This window comes from Papio anubis, chromosome 20 (assembly GCF_008728515.1).
Source record: "Papio anubis isolate 15944 chromosome 20, Panubis1.0, whole genome shotgun sequence".
In the NCBI taxonomy this organism is placed as follows: domain Eukaryota; kingdom Metazoa; phylum Chordata; class Mammalia; order Primates; family Cercopithecidae; genus Papio; species Papio anubis.
Genome location: NC_044995.1, coordinates 16905848 through 16921048, shown reverse-complemented (window position 1 = coordinate 16921048; position 15201 = coordinate 16905848). Strand labels below are relative to the sequence as shown.

Genomic DNA, 15201 nt, shown 5'->3' with positions numbered 1-15201 from the left:
TGTGATGAGGGACAGGAAGAGACTTGAGGCTGGGAGGCAGAAGCTGGTGGTCACTCTGTGCAGACCCCACCGAGGAAACATTACCCCCATAGTCTGCATTCCTCTTCCCCACACTTACTGGGAAGAGACACCTACAGATCGTTCATTCTGCTCTCAAGAATGATTGAACATGAATTCTCAGTAACTCCCAATTGCCAAATCCCCACCAGTTCTGCCACCCAGGATCCACATTGACACACATGGGAGGATGCGCAGCTGCTGCATCAGAGGAGCTGCTCTGTGGGGAGGAACCTTCATATGCACATGCATGCATGCTTTCTTCTGGAATCTGCAGGACAACAGTATCTCTGAAACTTTGATTGACATGGACACCAAGAGAAAGGAGAGGGTATAGCTGGATCCCAGATGTGTGATAGACAGATGAGAGCAGCCCTCACCTGGTAGAGCCAATGGTGCAAGGCTACATGCATGCTCCCAGTTCAACACCCAGTCACATCCCAGCACACACACCCACAGTCACATACACCTGCTCACCATGCATATAAAGATGCTCAAGCACTTGGGCTGTGCTCACACACACTCACTTCACAGTCATGAAGACAAAGCATGCACACCCTTAACACTCACTCACACACCCACTCACTCTGGTGGGCCATCCACCTCCCAACTAAAGTCACATCATCTCAGCAGAGTTCACTCTTACCAGACACCATCACACTCTCACAGAGGGTTACACTGGTTCAGGGTCTACACCCTACACTCCGCAAGCATCTCAGATTCCGTAGTCTCAGGGTCTCTAGTCCACAAAGACACAACTCTCAGTAGAGAATTCACAATAGAAATGCTCATTTTTTTTTTTTTTTTTTTTTTTGAGATGGAGTCTCACTCTGTCGCCCAGGCTGGAGTGCAGTGGCCGGATCTCGGCTCACTGCAAGCTCCGCCTCCCGGGTTCACGCCATTCTCCTGCCTCAGCCTCCCGAGCAGCTGGGACTACAGGCGCCCGCCACCACGCCCGGCTAGTTTTTTGTATTTTTTAGTAGATACGATGACAGACACGAGATCGGAAGATGGTCTCGATCTCCTGACCTCGTGATCCACCCGCCTCGGCCTCCCAAAGTGCTGGGATTACAGGCTTGAGCCACCACGCCCGGCCTATATTTTTATCTAATCAAATCTCCCATTTCTTTCTTGGTTTATGTAACTTGAGATAATTGAAAACTGTGCCTTTTCAACTCACCTGTAGCTCTGACATTTTTCCTTCTTCTGGGCAACTCTTCAGAATTGTGTCTGGGCTTCTGTGTGAATCTTTGAGTTGCAGAATTTAAATGGTCCCTGTCAACCATGCCCTCTGCTTTCATTCCTGATTCCAATTTCCTCTCAGCAAGCTTCTCTTGCAGGGTGAGAAAGGCTCAGATGTCAGGATGAAACTCAGTTAAAACCATAGCTGTTTGCCGGCCTGTGGCTGCAATGCATCGAAATTATGCTGGGAGAGGTACCAGGCTGTGGATTGGGTTACTAGGGAAATGCATAGATAAGGATGATGGAGTAAGGAATAATGATTTTAAAGCACAGCCTTTCTGCCCCTCAAACCTTTTCTACACTAGGGAGAATCTACCTGGAAGGTATACATTTTACCAACTTGTACAAAAATAAAAAAAATTTTAAGGTGAAGATTCTTGGTAAAGTCATTGGCTCTAGAGGGTAATCATTCTTTCTGCCTTTAAACATTCTGGGACAGCACTGTTCTTGATCCTCAGGATGATCTGGGAGAGACGTAGAGAAAGTCCTTGCATGAACCTGCCCCACCTTAGGCCCATTGGCTCTACCAGATGAGGGCTGTTCTCATCTGTCTGGGCTCTAGCTATATCCTCTCCTTTCCCTTGGTGTCCACATGAATCAAAGTTTCAGAGATACTGTTTGTCCTGCAGATTCCGGAAGAAAGTTGAGTTTTTTTCTTTTTTAAAAAAACTTTTATTTTAGGTTCAGGGGTACATGTGCAGGAAAACTCGTGTCATGCAAGTTTGTGGTACAGATCATTTCATAATCCAGTTACTAAGCCTAGTACCCAATAGTCATTTTCTCAGCTCCTGTCCCCTCTTTCACCCTCCACTGTCAAGTAGGCCCCAGTGTGTGTTTTTTCCCTCTTGGTGTCCATGAGCCTCATTGTTTAGCTCACACTTCTAAGTGAGAACATGCAACATTTCATTTTCTGTTTCCACATTTGTTTGCTAAGGAAAATGGCCTACAGCTCCATCCATGTTTCTGCAAAAGACATAATCTCATTCTTTTTTGAGGCTGCATAGAATACTATGGTGTATGTGTACAAAATTTTCTCTATCCAGTCTGTTCTTCATGGGCATTGAGGTTGATTCCATGTTTTTGCTATTGGGCATACTGTTGTAATAAACATTCACGTACACGTGTTTTTGTGGTAGGATGGTTTATATTCTTCTGGGTATATACCCAGTGATGGGATACATGGGTTAAATGGTAGTTCTATTTTAGCTATTTGAAGAATCATCACATTGCTTTCCACCATGATTAAACTAATGCCACCAGCAATGTGTAAATGTTCCCTTTTCTTTACAAGCTTGCTAGCATCTGTTATTTTTTAACTTTTGAATACTAGCCATTCTGATTGGTGAGAGATGGTATCTCATTGTGGTTTTAATTTGCATTTTTCTAACATTCAGGGATGTTGAGCTTCTTTTCATATGCTTTTTGGCCACATGTATGTCTTATTTTGAGAAGTGCCTGTTCCTGTCCTTTGTCTACTTTTCTTTGAGACAGGGTCTCACTCTGACACCCAGGCTGAAGTGCAGCGGTGCAATCTCGGCTCACTGCAATTTCTGCCTGGACTCAGGCGATCCTCCCAGCTCAGCCTCCTGAATAGCTGGGATTACAGGTGCCCGCGATAACACTCGGCTAATTTTTCTAATTTTGGAGAGATAGGGTTTCACCATATTGTCAAGGCTGGTCTTTCCTGGGCTGAAGTGATGCAGCTGCCCCCAGCCACTTAAAGTGCAGAAATTACAGGCATAAGCCACCACATTCAGCCCTTTGCCCACTTTTATTTTGAGATGGAGTCTTGCTCTATCGCCGAGGCTGGAGTGCAGTGGCGTGATCTCAGCTCACTGCAACATCTGCCTTCGGGTTCAAGCGATTCTCCTTCCTCAGCCTCTCGAATAGCTGGGACTACAGGTGTGTGCCACCACACCTGGTTAATTTTTTGTATTTTTATTAGAGAAAGGTTTCACCGTGTTAGCCAGAACAGTCTCAATCTCCTGACCTCATCATCCGCTCTCCTCCACCTCATAAAGTGCTGGAATTACAGGCGTGTGCCACCATGCCTGGCCTCTTTGCCCACTTTTTTATGGGGTTATTTGTTCTGTTCTTGTAAAGTTATTAAAATTCCTTATAGATGCTAGATATAAGACCTTTTTCAGATACATAATTTGCAAATATTTTCTCCCATTCTGTAGCTTGTCTGTTGACTCTGTTGATAGTTTCCGTTGCGGTGCAGAAGCTCTTTAGTTTAAATGGATCCATTTGTCAATTTTTGCTTTTCTTGTGATTGCTTTTGGCATCTTTGTTATGAAACTTTCCCCCATTCCTACATTCAGAATGATATGGCCTAGGTAGTCTTCCAGGGTTTTTATAGTTTTGGATTTTACATTTAAGTCTTCAAACCCCTCTTGAATTGATTTTTCTACATAATGCAAGGAAGGGATTCAGTTTCAATCATCTGTATATGGCTACCCAGTTATCCCAAAACCATTTCTTGAATAGAAAGTACATTTTCCATTGCTTGTTTGGTCAGCTTTGTTAAAGATCCATGGTTGTAGGTGTGTGACCTTATTTCTGGGCTCTCTATTCTGTCCCACTTGTCTCTGTGTCTGTTTTTGTACCAGTACCATACTGTTCGGTTACTGTGGCCCTGTAGTATACTTTTAAGTTGGGTAAAGTGATGCTTCTAGCTTTGTTCTCTTTGTTTAGAATGTCTTTGCTAATCAACTCATTCTTGGTTCCATGTGCATTTTAAAATAGTTTTATCTTTTCTAATTCTGTGAGAAATGTCATTTGTAGTTCAACAGGAATAGCACTGAATATGTATATTTCTTTGGGCAGTATGGCTGTTTTAATGATAATGATTATTGCTATTCATGAGCATGGAATGTTTTTCCATTTGTTTGCGTCATCTATGTTTTTTTAGGCAGTGTTTTGTAATTCTCTTTGTAACGATCTTTCACCCACCAGTTAGCTGTATTCCTAGGTATTTTATTCTTTTTATGGCACTTGTGAATGGAATTGCATTTCTGATTTGGCCATATGCTTAGGTGTTATTGGCATATAGGAGTTCTAGTGATTTTTGCACATTGATTTTGTATCCTGAAACTTTGTTAAAGTTGTTTACCAGCTTAAGGATCATTTGGGTGGAGACTATGAGGTTTTCTAGATATGGAATCATGTCTGCAAACAGGGATGGTCTGACCTCTCTTTCTGTTTGGATGCTCTTTCTTTTTCTCTCTTGCTCTCTCTTGCTCTTTCTTTTCTTTTCTTATTTATTTATTTATTATTATTATTATACTTTAAGTTCTAGGGTACATGTGCATAACGTGCAGGTTTGTTACATATGTATACTTGTGCCATGTTGCTGTGCTGCACCCATCAACTCGTCAGCACCCATCAACTCGTCATTTACATCAGGTATAACTCCCAATGCAATCCCTCCCCTCTTCCCGCTCCCCATGATAGGCCCCGGTGTGTGATGTTCCCCTTCTCTTTTCTTTTCTTTTCTTTCTTTCTCTTGCCTGATTGCTCTGGCCAGGACTTCCAAACTATGTTGAATAGGAGGGGTGAGAGAGGGCCCTGCAGACATTGGGTTCTTAAAATCCAAATTTAATTCCTGCTCCATTCATCATACATATTTTGAGCTGTGATTTATCAAACACAAAACAAAACAAAACAAAACAAAACAAAAAATTTCTCTCTTAATTCTTTCTTTTTGGCCCCTCACTTGCAAATACAGGCCCAGAAGCGCCAGTGCTCAGTACCACGGACAGCACCACAGAGGCACCAGCTTTAGGGGACTTGGGCATCAAGGACAACATTATCAGAGTAGATTTATTCTTTGGGGGCTTTCAGCAAAAACTGAAAAGCCCTACAGACCTTTCAGAAGGCAAGGCTTTAGAGTCCAGAAATACTGTGTTCTGAGCACTGTTGTATTTCCTGGGAGAAGACCATGAATTTGGGTTTATGTGTATGAAAAAGATGTTGAGTAGGTCCCCAAAGGCAAATCAGAAATCGTTTGTTGAACATTGGTTCCTGGACTCTATGTCTTTCCTTTTCATCTGAGACATCTCTCTTGGCCACCATGAGCACAGGGTAGAAGCTGGTATAAAGATGAGTGTAACACACGGCCTATGTGAACTGAACGGAGCTGGTGAATATCAGTTAAGAAAAGGCAGTCACTGTGTGTTTGTCTAGCAGGGACAGCATGTAGGACACTGCAGGTTATTCAAATACAATGGGCATCATCCAGGGACATGTAGATATGAAATCAAACTCATGTTCTGATCAGAAAGTCATGGGTTCCAAGATTGTCTTTATCCACTCAGAGCAAGAATTGTCTAATTCCCCCAAAAATGATTTCCATGCTGATGAGGGAGCCTATGATCCATCATCAAAACAGAGAAGTGATCAAAACTGTGAGAGGGATGATATAAGGAGGAGAGGGTATCTAACAAGAACCTGAGACTCTCCAGTGAGAGTGGAGGGAATTTCAGTTCATACAGGAAAGAAACAAGAAAGAGAACCATGAAAGTGTTATTTACTGTTCATTGACACGTCAAGGTATCTGGATATTAGGTTAAAGGAGGGCAAAATGGGAGGCATACCCATGAGTAAGGTTGGAGTTGAACAAACTGTGGCAAGGAACATGGGAAGAGAGAATGAGGATGATCAAAATTATGCCTTAGATGGGCCCTGCAGACAAAGTTGAGACCCTCTTCAATCTGCATTGTTTGGCTTTTAGGTAATATGTTGTTTATCTTCTCCTAAATGGTTCTCTATTTGTTTCATGAAATAGATGACAACAACTCTTTTGGCAGGAAAAGGTTTTTCATTGTGCCATCTTGGTGGGAGCTCTAAGACACTGAGAGTAGAAGGTGGAGCCAACTGTGGCAGAGAAACATTTTCAGAGAAGATGAAAATGGGGGTCTTGTTGGTTTCACCAATGTTATGGACCAGTGATAGCTGCCTGTTTTTTTTTCTTTTTTCTTTTTAAGAGTTGGTTTCTTTGTTTTAATTTTTATTCATGGACAAAGAGCTAGCATGGTTTCTTTCACTGAGTGAATGTCTTGCTTATAAATTGAAGGAAGATCACTTAGTCTAACCTATTGAAACCTATATCCTTTAAGTACTTATGGAAACAGAAGCAGCACATGTCGAGGCAATATTTTCAGATAAGGCCATGCTGGTTTGAGCAGATGCAACAAGAGTGAGAACCCTGACTGAATTTTTGTGGGTGGCTCCAGTAGAGCTGTTGGTGACCCATCTTGCTTTCAGGGTGCTGCTTATTATCTTTTGCCCCTCTAAAATAAGTGTGTTCACTGCATTTTCCTGTATCTGTTTTAGTCTTGTATGTTTAATTTTATGGGGCAGATAATGTATTCCTTTAGTGCTTATGTTGAAAGAAAGTGCACCTGATAATTTGTAGTCACCTCATGGACACCAGATTCTGATTGGATGATAAGATGCTAGACTTCAATCTGAGCCCGTTCCTGTAAGTGTATTGCCTTCAGCTACTCAGGAGGCCAAGACCCTCTCAGCAAGGATTCCCCACAGGGTGAGAAGGGGTAAGGTGTCAGAAACAGACTCAGTCACAACCACACCTGTCTGCAAGCCTGTGTCTGTGATGCAGCAGAAATGACAGTGAGCGAGGTACCAGGGGGAGGAAGGGGTCACCAGGGAAATGCACAGATAAGGATGATGGAGTGAGGATGAGGGATTGTGAAGTCCAGCATCCATGCCTCTCATTAAGCCTTCTCTTCACTGTGCATAATCTGCCAAGAAAGTGTACATTTTCTTAATTTGTACAATGGTAAAAATAGTGAGGATTCTTGTAGAAATCATTGGCAATGAAAGATAACCCTTCCCTTTGCCTATAGAGGTTCTGGGGGAACACCGGTCTTGATCCTAAGCAGGACTTATGGAGGAAGGTAGAGAAAGCCCTTGTGTTCCCCTGATCCCACACTGGTCTCCTTGGCTCTGCCAGGTGAGGGCTGTTCCCATCTGCATCTCACACACCTGGGCTCTAGCTGCACCCTTTTCTTTTCATTGAGTGTCCATGGGAATCAAAATTTTCAGAGACACTCTTTCTCCTGCAGATTCAGGGAGAAAGTTGAGGTTCTTAAGTCTAGTACTTGATTTGTGTGTTCCTTAGTTACAGACCGTGTGAGGACAGGTGCAGGTACAGGTGATTGGACTTCAGTCATAATGAAATCCTCTTCACCTGAGATGGAAGACTCAGGACTCCTCCTCAAGTTCTCTTTTCATGATGAAGGGAAGCATCCTTAAAAACTGTATTAGAATTTAAAGATGGAGTGGATTAGAATTCCCTTCCTCCTTTGCTTTCTTCTCCCTCTTACTTCACTTTTCTCTTCAGTTTTATCGTCAGTGAATTTAAACCTTTTATAGAAAAAAAATTGATCCCAGTTGCCAAAGAGATGTATATTATGATGAGTAATGTTTTTGAGGAACTGCATAATATATTCCACAGCAGCCACACCATCTTACACTCCAAACAGCAATGTTCAAGGGTTCACATTTATTCATATCCTCACACTTGTTAGTTTTCATTTTTTAAATTTAACAGCCGTCCTAATGAGTGTGAAGTGGTATCTCACAGTGGTTTTGACTTCCATTTCCCTAATGACCCATGAAGTGGCGTATGTTTTCTTGTGCATATTGGTCTTTTGTTTGTCATTTGTTTTTAATTTTTGTGGGTATGTAGGAGGGGTATACATTCATGGGGTACATAAAATATGATATAGGCATGCAAATAATAATGTCATGGAGAGTAGGACATCTGTCTACTCAAGCATTTATCTTTTCTATTGCAAACAATCCAATGGGAGTTGTTTGGGTATTTTAAAATGTAAAAGTATATGACTACTGGGTAAGTGAGGAAATTAACGCAGAGATATATAAATTCTTTGAAATCAATGAGAACAAAGACACAATGTACCAGAATCTCTGGGACACAGCTAAAGCAGTGTTTAGAGGGAAATTTATAGCACTAAATGCCCACAAAAAAGTGGAAAAGGTCTAAAATCGACACGCTAACATCACAATTAAAAGAACTAAAGAAGCAAGAGCAAACAAATTCACATGCCAGAAGGCGGCAAGAAATAACTAAGATCAGAGCAAAACTGAAAAAGATAGAGGCATGAAAAACCTTCAAAAAATCAATGAATCCAGAAGCTGGTTTTTTGAAAAGATTACCAAAATAGATAGACTACTAGCCAGACTGATAAAGAAGAAAAGAGAGAAGAATCAAATAGACACAATAAAAAATGATAAAGGGGATATCGTCACTCATCCCACAGTAATACAAACTACCATCAGAGAATACTATAAACACCTCTACACAAGTACACTAGAAAATCTAGAAGGAATGGATAAATTTCTGAACACATACACCCTGCCAAAACTAAACCAGGAAGAAGTCGAATCTCTGGATAGACCAATGACAAGTACAGAAATTGAGGCAATAATTAATAGCCTACCAACCAAAAAAAGCCCAGGACCAGGCAGATTCACAGCTGAGTTGTTCCAGAGGCGCAAAGAGGAGCCGGTACCATTCCTTCTGAAACTATTCCAAACAACAGAAAAATAGGGACTCCTCCCTAACTCATTTTATGAGGCCAGCATCATTCTGATACCACAACCTGGCAGAGACACAACAAAAAAAGAAATTTTCAGGCCAATATCCCTTATGAACATCGATACAAAAATCCTCAATAGAATACTGGCAAACCGAATCCAGAAACACATCAAAAAGCTTATCCGCCACGATCAGTCAGCTTCATCCCTGGGATGCACGGCTGTTTCAACATATGCAAATCACTAAGCATAATCCATCACATAAACAGAACCAGTGACAAAAACCACATGATTATCTCAATAGATGCAGAAAACGCCTCCGATAAAATTCAACACCCCTTCATGCTAAAAACTCTCAATAAATTAGGTATTGATGGAACATACCTCAAAATAATAAGAGCTATTTATGACAAACCTACAGCCAATATCATACTGAATGAGCAAAAGCTGGAAGTGTTCCCTTTGGAAACTGGCACAAGAAAATAATGCCCTTTCTCACCACTTCTATTCAACACAGTATTGGAAGTTCTGGCCAGGGCAATCAGGCAAGAGAAAGAAATAAAGGATATTCAAATAGGAAAAGAGGAAGTCAAATTGTCTCTGTTTGCAGATGTCATGATGGTATATTTAGAAAACCCGATTATCTCAGCCCAAAATCTCCTTAAGCTGATAAGCAACTTCAGCAAAGTATCAGGATACAGAATCAATGTGCAAAAATCACAAGCATTTCTATATACCAGTAATAGACAAACAGAGAGCCAAATCATGACTAAACTCCCATTCAGAATTGCTACAAAGTGAATAAAGTACCTAGGAAATACAACTTACAAGGAATGTGAAAGATCTCTTCAAGGAGAGCTACAAACCACTGCTCAAGGAAATAACAGAGGATACAAACAAATGGAAAAACTTTCCATGCTCATGGATAGGAATAACCAGTATCATGAAAATGGCCATACTGCCCAAAGTAATTTATAGATTCAGTGCTATCCCCATCAAGCTACAACTGACTTTCTTCACAGAATTAAAAAAAACTACTTCAAATTTCATACGAAACCAACAAAAAGCCCGTATAGCCAAGACAATCCTAAGCAAAAACAAGAAAGCTGGAGGCATCACACTACCTGACTTTAAACTATACTATAAGTTTACAGTAGCCAAAACGGCATGGTACTGGTACCAAAACAGATGGATAGACCAATGGAACAAAACAGAGACCTCAGAAATAACACCACACATCTACAACCATCTGATTTTTGAGAAATCTGACAAAAACAAGCAATGGAGAAAGGATTACCTGTTTAATAAATGGTGATGGGAAAACTGGCTGGCCATATGCAGAAAACGGAAACTAGACCCCTTACTTATTCCTTATATAGAAATTAACTCAAGATGGGTTAAAGTACTAAATGTAAGGCCTAAAAGAAAAAAAAAAACCCTGGAAGAAAACCTAGGCAATACCCTCAGGACATAGGCATCGACAAAGACTTCATGACTAAAACACCAAAAGCGATGGCAACAAAAGCCAACATTGACAAATGGGATCTAATAAAACTAAAGAGCTTCAGCACAGCAAAAGAAACAATCATCAGAGTGAACAGGCAACCTACACAATGGGAGCAAATTTTTGCAATGTGTCCATCTGACAAAGGGCTAATATCAAGAATCTACAAGAAACTTAAACAAATTTACACAAAAAAACAAACAACCCCATCAAAAAGTGGGTGAAGGATATGAACAGACACTTCTTAAAAGAAGATATTTATGTGCCCACAAACATATGAAGAAAAGTTTATCATCACTGGTCATAAAAGAAATGCAAATCAAAATCACGATGAGATACTATTTCACTCCAGTTGGAATGGTGATCACTAAAAAGTCAGGAAACAACAGATGCTGGATAGGATGTGGAGATTGGAATGCTTTTACACTGTTGGTGGAAGTGTAAGTTTGTTCAATCATTGTGGAAGACAGTGTGGCAATTCCTCAAGGATCTAGAACCAGAAATAACATTTGACCCAGCAATCCCATTACTGGGTATGTACCTGAAGAATTATAAATCATTCTACTATAAAGAAACATGCACACGTATGTTTATTGCAGCACTGCTCACAATATCAAAGACTTGGCACCACCCCAAATACCCATAAATGATAGACAGGATAAAGAAACTGTGGCACATATAGACCGAAGAATATTATGCAGCCATAGAAAAGGATGAGTTAATGTCCTCTGCAGGGACGTAGATGAAGCTGGAAACCATCATTCTCAGCAAACTAACACACGAACAGAAAACCTAACACTGCATGTTCTCTCTCATAAGTGGGAGTTGAACAATGGGAACACATGGACATAGGGAGGGGAACATCACACACTAGGGTCTTTTGGGGGTTGAGGAACAAGGGGAGAGATAGCTTTAGGAGAAATACCTGATGTAGATGATGGGTTGATGAGTGCAGCAAACCACCATGGCACATGTGTACCTATGTAACAAACCTGCACGTTCTGCACATGTATCCCAGAATTTGAAGGATAATAACAATTAAAAATATAAATAAATAAATAGATAAATACACGGGGATAAATACACCATAAAAACTGTTTTCAAGGCCGGGCGCGGTGGCTCAAGCCTGTAATCCCAGCACTTTGGGAGTCGTGAGGCGGTGGATCACGAGGTCAGAGATCGAGACCATCTCTGAGTGAACACGGGTGAAACCCTCGCCTATTAAAATATTAAAAACTAGCTGGTGGGTGGAAGAGTGGGATGCTTGTATCCAGTTACTCGGGAGGCTGAGGCAGGAGAATGGCATAAACCTGGGAGGCGGAGCTTGCAGTTAGCTGAGATCCGTTACCGCACTCCAGCCCGGCAACAGCGCCGAGACTACCTCAAAAAAAAAAAAACTGTTTCAGACACTGAAAAAAAAAAAGAAGTCTCTTTTTTGTTTTGTTGTTTTTTTTAAATCGGAGTCCCACTCTTTCACTCCAGGCTGAGTGTAGTGGTGCAATCTGGACTCATTGCAACCCCTGCCTACTGGTTTCAAGGAATTCTCATGCCTCAGTCTCCTGAGTAGCTGGGATTACAGGCATGTGCTATTATGGCTGGCTAATTTTTGTATTTTTAGTAGACAGGGTTTCACCACATTTCCTAGGCTGGTCTCAAACTTCTGGAGTCACATGATCTGCTCTTCTTGGCTTCCCAAAGTGCTGAGATTACAGGTGTGAGCCGTTGATGGGGCTCTTAAGCAGCTGCTTGCTCAAGTGGAGTCTGCTTCCACTGTGTAAATTGTCTTCAATAAATCTGTGCCCACTCTGTGGGATTTTGTTTAATTTATTTTTCCAATATGCCAAGAACGTGGATAATTCACATTTAGGACACTCTATCTGGTAACATCCATATAGAAAAAGCACCTCCATGAGAACCAAGAATCAGGTGAGCCCTCGTAGTACCTGTTTTTAACTCTGTATTGCTGAAAGAGGCATTGAAGTGATAAGAAAAACAGTGCTGTAACTCCAGTCTTGCATGCCAACTGAGGGAGCACTTAAACCAGCTTTAGCCAAGGGGAATCTTTGATCTCATTGGCTGGAACTTCAATTCCAGCAAACCCTACAGTGCTCTGGGGACCCAAGTAACCTTGAAAGGTTGTCTAAGGGCATTCCATATGGTAAAGAGTTTTATTCAAATGGAACATCTGACTATCCTAAATATATATGCATTCAGCACAAAAGCACCCAGATTCATAAAGCAAGTTCTTAGAGACCTTCCAAGAGACTTTGAATAATGGAATTCACAGTAATAGTGAGGGACTCCAACACCCCACTTACAGCATTAGAAAGACCATTGAGGTAGAGAATTAACAAAGACATTCAGAACTTAAACTCAGCACTTGATCCATGGACCTGATAGACTTCTCCAGGACTTTGCACCCAAAAAACAACAGAATATATATTTTTCTCAAAACCAAATGGAACATACTCTAAAATTCACCACATAATCAGACATAGAATACTCCTCAGCAAATGGAAAAGAATTGAAATCATAGCAGTCCTTCTTTCAGATTACAGCACAATAAAATTAGAAATCAAGACTAAGGAAATCACTCAGAACCATACAAAGACATGGAAATGATGGAAATGGAATAGCCCTGCTACTGGATGACTTTCGGGTAAATAATGATATTAAGTCAGAAATTGAGAAGTTTTTTTTGAAACTAATGAGAACAATGAAACTAATGAGAAAAATAATACAACATACCAAAATCTCTGGGACACAGCTAGGGCAGTATTAAAAGGATTATTTATAAGACTATATGCCCACATGAAAAAGTTACAAGGATTTCAACTTAGCAACATAACATCACACCTAAAAGAACTAGAGAATGCCTACCATGTGACGATTTTGGAAAAATTAATTTTGAAGTTAAAAAAGAGTCGAGAACCAAGAGCATGCCAACCTCAAATTTAGAAGACAAGAAATATCACAAATCAGAGCTAAACTGAAGGAGACTGAGAAACGAAAACAGTCAAAGTAGAATGAATCCAACAGTTCATTTTTTTTCAAAGTGACAAAATAAACTGCTTGCCAGACTAATAAACAAGAAAAGAGAGAAGATTCAAATAAACACAACTGGAAACAACAAAGGGGATAGTACCACAGATGCTACAAAAATATAAACATCCATCAGGTAGATTATAAACAGTTCTATGCATACAAACTAAAAAATCTACAGAAAATGGATACATTCTTAGATACATACACCTGACCAATACTGAACCAGGAAGAAACTGAATCCCTGAAGAGACCAACAATGAGCTCCAAAAGTGAATCAGTAATAATAAGTCTACCACCCAAAAAAGGCCCAGGACCAGATGGATTCACAGCTGAATTCTACCAAGTGTACAAAGAAGAGCTAGTATCATTCCTACTGAAAGTATTCCAAAAAACTGAGGAGGAGAGATACCTGCCTAACTCATTTTGTGAGGCCAGCATTATCTTGATATCAAAACCTGGCAAGACACAACAACAACAACAAATTTCAGGCAAATATCCTCGAGGAAGATCAATAAAAATATCCTCAACGAAATACTGGCAAACTGAATCCAGCAGCACATGAAAAAAGCTTACCCACCATGATCAAGTAGGCTGTACCCCTGGCATGCAAGGTTGGTTCAACATATGCCAGTCAATAAACTCGATTCGTCACATAAACAGAGCAAAAGACAGAAACCACATGATTATCTTAATAGATGCAAAAAAGTCTTTCAGTAGAATTCAACACCTTTTCATGTTAAAAACCTCAGTCAACTGAGTATTGAAGGAATATACCTCAAAATAATAAGAGTCACCTATGACAAACCCACAGCCAACATCAGAGTGAATGGGCAAAGCTCGAAGCATTCCCCTCTAAACTGGCACAAGACAAAGATGCTCTCTCGCACCACTTTTATTTAACATATTATCGAAGGTCCTGGTCAGGGCAATTAGATAAGAGTAGGAAAAAAGGGCATCCAAAGAGGAAGAAAATAAGTCAAACTATCCTTGTTTGCAGGCAACATGATTCTGTATCTAGAAAACCCCATAGTCTCAGCTGAAAAGGCCCTTAAGCTGACAAACAACTTTAGGGAAATCCAGGATACAAAATCAACATACAAAAATCTCTATCATTCTTTCTTACAACAGCTAAGATGGGAGCCAAATCAGTAACACAATCATATTCATGATTGCCACAAGAAGAATAGAATACCTAGAAATACAGCCATCTAAGGAGGTGAAATATCTGTACAATGAGAATTACAAAACAGTGCTCAAAGAAATCAGAGATGACACAAAAAAATGGAAAAACATTTCATGTTCATGGATGGGTAGAATCAATATTGTGAAAATGACCATGCTGCCAAAAACAATCTATAAATTCAATGCAATTCCCATCAAAATACCACCATCATTATTCACAGAACTAGAAAAAAGAATTCTAAAATTTATTTGGCACCAAAAAAGAACCTGCATAGTCAAAGCAAGGCTAAGCAAAAAGAATAAATCTGGAAGCATCACATTACCTGATTATAAACTATACTATAAGGCCATAGTCATCAAAACTGCACAGTACTGGTATAAAAATAGGCACATAGACCAATGGAACAGAATAGAAAACCCAAAAATAAACCCAAATATTTACAACCAACTGATCTTTGACAAAGGAAATGAAAGCACAAAGTGGAGAAAGGACACCCTATTTAACAAATGGTGCTGGGATAATTGGCAAACCACATGTAATGTAAGAGAATGAAACTGGATCCTCATCTTTCACCTTATACAAA

General features: G+C 40.3%; 1 protein-coding gene and 1 pseudogene across 14 annotated transcripts in view; one reads left to right on the top strand and one right to left on the bottom strand.

Moving 5' to 3' along the window:
* Positions 1-15201, top strand: part of LGALS14 (lectin, galactoside-binding, soluble, 14) — a 114659-nt gene that overhangs the window by 75065 nt on the left and 24393 nt on the right. The gene's annotated exons all lie outside the window — the stretch shown is intronic.
* LOC108583281 lies at positions 6386-6571 on the bottom strand (annotated as a pseudogene).